Raw genomic sequence first — 4,649 nt, 5'->3', positions numbered from 1 at the left:
TTGGTTGGGGTCTGACAACCTGAATTGAGGCCTCAAGAACTCAATCTTGGACGTTCATCCATAATCCAACCACCAAGAATGGCTGAAACAAACACATGTACCCCTATAAAAGGGCCCCCTTCACCCTCCTTGAGGGCATCCAAGAATCCAGTATTGTTTTGTTCACTTTATTTCTTTTCTGAGCTTGTTCCTGGGTCCGCCTTCATTATGGCGGTGCAATGAGTCTTCTAGGAGCATCCTGGATCTCAAGCCAGTTGGTAGGGAGTTGGAGCAACAACCTTGGGCCCTTTGGGGTGTGACAAAAAAGGTTACGTGCTTCTTCTCATCCTATCTCCTCCTGGAATTTTCCTAAGCTTCTTGGATCCTTAAGCATATAGCCAACGTCTTAAGCTTTCCAACGCCTATTCACACGTGTCAAACCGATATCTGGAACTCCAGATATCGTCGTTTTGGTCCACCGCACTTGAGCGGAGCGCTGAAGCATCAGCGCACAAGAGGCCCTTCTGCCCACCCATTCAGCGGTGGAAGCGCCCACATTGTGCGCTATCTCTCTCTTACTCTCCTTTTCTCACTCAATTAAATTCAGAATTTTTTATCTCTCCCTACAGACGATAAAAAAATTCTGAAATTTTTTTCAAAAATCATTCTCGGTCTAAGCTTCCTACGGAAATTTTTCACACTTGGTAAAATTCATATCATCTTTATTAATTGAATATAAGCTTGCTTAATCGCTAAAAATATTACAATAGAGGTTTATACAAATCTTGAACTTGAAATACTACTTGAAATTCATCCTAACTAGTTACCTACCTCCCTGAGGGATCGACCCTTACTAAAATACTACTAGTAAGTAAATAAAATTGTTGATTGGTACATAACTATTCTTACAAATGACTTAAGATCAATTTTACCCCTTAGTTTGGACCAATCAAGAGGACTGGATCATTGTGAAATTCATCTTGAACTTGCTTCCTACTTGTGTGGGAAGATTAAAAGATAGTGAGTTTTGAAGAAGCATTGGAGTAGTGGGAAGAAGCATTGGAGTAGTGGAGGTGCTTACTGGCACTCGTAAATTGACGTGATATTGGAGAAACATAAGGATCTAAGGTAAGTATCTTCGCCTTACGTTGCTCCTTTGCCAACACCCTCGTTCTCTTAATTAGTATTTTCCATGATATCTTCACTCACATTTTACTCATTTATATTCTCTTATCTCGTCTCTCTAACCTCGACCATCATTGTACTCTTCATTTTCGCTTATTTGTTGTTAAATTAACATATAACTTACATCCTTTTACTCGATATAACTATCTCATATCCTCTACTCTAGTCTTTATCTATTCTCTTGTTGATCATCAATATCATAAGAAGTTAACTCCTTAATCATCGTTCCCGGTGGAGACGACCTGTACTCACCACTGACTAAGTATCCTTAAGTACATTTAAATATATTTTTATTGAATAATCTCAATTACCAACAATGAATTAAACCCTTCAAATTGAGATTATCATACGTCTCATGATTGGATGACTACATTTTGACTACGATTGACAAACCTCTAATCATGGGATTCAAACAAGTCATATCTCAGTTTTAGTAAGAAGCTCATGGAGATGATTTAGTGGTCAAGACATGATCATCCATCCTCGGTATACGAGGATATCGACTTAAGGAAGATGATGCAGAAAACCCCTGGCCAAGGTATTGAGGATATTAGAGTTATCCAATTATCCCTGTAACACATCACTGCTAATCGAATGACGTATAAGGGTTTGATGATAAATCTTTACACATCACAATTTAACTCTCTCTCTCTCTCTCTCTCTCTCTCTCTCTCTCTCTCTCTTAGGTGTCTCTTTTGACAGCGATATTCCACCCGGCTTGCGCACACCGCACTAGCTCGCTGGTCGTGCTGCCACTTGGTTATGGGACCACATCATTTGTGGCACCCCTACCTGTTGTGTGCGGCTTGGGCACCTACGCACCATGCTGGCACACAAACATATTGCCACCTGGCAGTGCTGCCAAGTCAGCTACGTGCATGCCCTACCTTTTACCTATTTTATGCATTTTAAAATGGAATTAAATATGTTAAACTTTAAAATTAATGGAAATTAAAATACTTCGCTATTTTTGCTGATTGTTTTGCAGTTAGACTCCAAATAAAATTCTATTTAATCTCATGCTATTAAGCTAAGAAGGATTGATCATGTGAGAAATTCTCATTTTTTCCTTGTGAAGAAGAACTTGGTCCCTTGCAAGAGTTGACTCGGAAATCTCCATTACATCCTCTTATCATCTTCTTGGTTTGCACACTTGATAAGTCCAAATTTAGGGGTTTTATGATGTTGTCTTGATTCAGACTTAACAAAAAATATTTATGAAAATTTCCACGTAAACCCTCCATATTCATATTGGGAAAGTAAGGGGTCGATCCATAGAGAGGCAGAAGTTTAATTTCAGAATTGTTTCTCAAGCTTGGGATGAAGAAAATGATTTTAATAATTAAAAATAAAAATGTTGGGATTTTATTTTTTAGGTAATTTATATATTTTCTTACGATTTAAATAGAAGCAAAAATACAAAGAAAACACTAAAATATTTTACACTAATTTTCTTGATTTTGCTTAACAAAAGAAATCAAAAATAAATATATTAGCATTTTATTGAATTAATTTTACACTAAAAACCACTAGAAATATTAAAAGTGAGAGTTAGAGATTTTTAAATTTTTTAGATGTTAAAATGACTATAGATTGATTATATAAATTTTATGAGTTTTTCCTTATTTTTTGGAATTTAAATGCAGAAAATAAATTTTTCTAATTTGTTTTTATTTTTACTGATATTAAATATTTTTAAATGATGAAAATAAAGAACTTACCAGCCCTAGAGATCTCCAACTGCGATATTTTTTTGCTTATTTTTCCCGTCTTTATTCAATCAAAGGAAGAGTGTTGATCTCGTCAAGATCAATGGTCTCTTAGATTCCTATTCAATCTAATGATAGATCCCCAATTACATGATCAGAATCCTAGATGATCTTCTTCTTCTCATCCTCTTCTCAATCTCGACTTCATGCACAAAATCCTAGACAATCACGAGGCCACGCGATCCATATGCTTATGTTATCAAGGATGCTGGATCAAAACGAGTCAAAGAGCGTAGCAAGCCCGGCCAGAAAATAAAAATAATTTGGTCGTTTGATGCAGCTGGCAATCATCTAGGATTATTTGCCCTATGAAGATGGAGAGTGGAGGTGTGAGAATTCACCCTTTTCTGCTCTATCGGTCTACCAAAACTGTCATTTTGGTGTAAGAATTTTGTTTGGAATTGGAGCAGAGTAGCATTTTCTTTGAATTTGTGCAGTTTTTGGATTGAGAAAAGTGGATGCTTATTAAAAAAACTTCATTGAGCTAGTTAGAAAGTAAGTATCTTGATCGATTTGTTGACGGTTTGAGATATTTCTAAAGTCCAATACTTTTTCTTCCTTTGGGTGTTGGGGATGAATATTACAACAAAGAAATAGCTATGGAATTCGTTGGAATTCGTTGAGTTATAGTAACATGCATAGTCAAGTAAGAACTGGCAGCTCTTGTTTAAACCACCACATTTATTTTAATGTACTTAAAATAAATATCTTGTCCAGGTTACAAATATCTTGTCGACTTACAGTACCTTCTATCATGATTTTTTGGCCTAAAAATCTTGAGGGTTGGATCGGAGTCCTTAATCAGATTTGCAAATTGAAGTAATTATTGTCCAGTACGAAACTGTCTCCCCATTAAAAATATTTTCTCATATTTTTCTTTGGATTAGTTGATTCATTTAATTTCCCTGTATCCTGAAGTCATTGTCCAAAAGTTGTTGCCTATTCAGCGATCAGATAATCGCTAAGCTGGTTTTCCTAATGGCATATTGGACTTTCCTCGGAAAGAATCTGGACTTGAAACGTATCTGTCGACTTTCATCTGATCAATTAATTATGGTTCATAATGGAGTGCCCAAAATTTGAAGTCATCCAATTAGGACAAAATTCCCACAACATGGGGTCTGTAGATGACCTGATAAGCACGACAAGGCTGGTTGCTCTCCTTTGGGGAATGGTTTCAGTCAATAGCCATTGACTAGAGAACTTCTCTGAATTTCAACTGTACCGAGATCCATTTTTGGGTAATTTCATGTGTCCCTATGTTACTGATGATGGCTCCTAAAAAGCCATATCTAACATTGATCTTATTGCTGGGTTCTGTCAAGATTGATGGTATTGATGAGTTTTGGGTTGCAGAAGAAACAAATCCAATTGGACCTTTAAAACAAAAACAAACACATGAAAATGAAATTACTTTGTGTGGAATTGAATCATCTAACATGTAGTTCCTCAAATGAGTCATCTCAAGCAACACAATTGTCTTGCCTCTAGACATATCTCCATGATCGTAGGACTGTCGGATCTCCTTGTCTTCTTCTCAATCAGCACCATTCAAATGATACTAGGATTGGAAAGTGCTTAAGAATATATGGAGAATAGGAGGGGCTCCCGAGGAGCAAATTTCATGCACGTTTTGCATTCGAGACTCTCATTTTTTTATTCTGGATTTCATTTTTTTTCTTCTCTTCTCCCTCTAGTTTTCTTCTTATTTTGCCT

Source organism: Wolffia australiana, chromosome 14, assembly GCF_029677425.1.
Source record: "Wolffia australiana isolate 7733 chromosome 14, ASM2967742v1".
Taxonomy (NCBI): Eukaryota; Viridiplantae; Streptophyta; class Magnoliopsida; order Alismatales; family Araceae; genus Wolffia; species Wolffia australiana.
Note: the sequence above shows the minus strand (reverse complement) of the source record.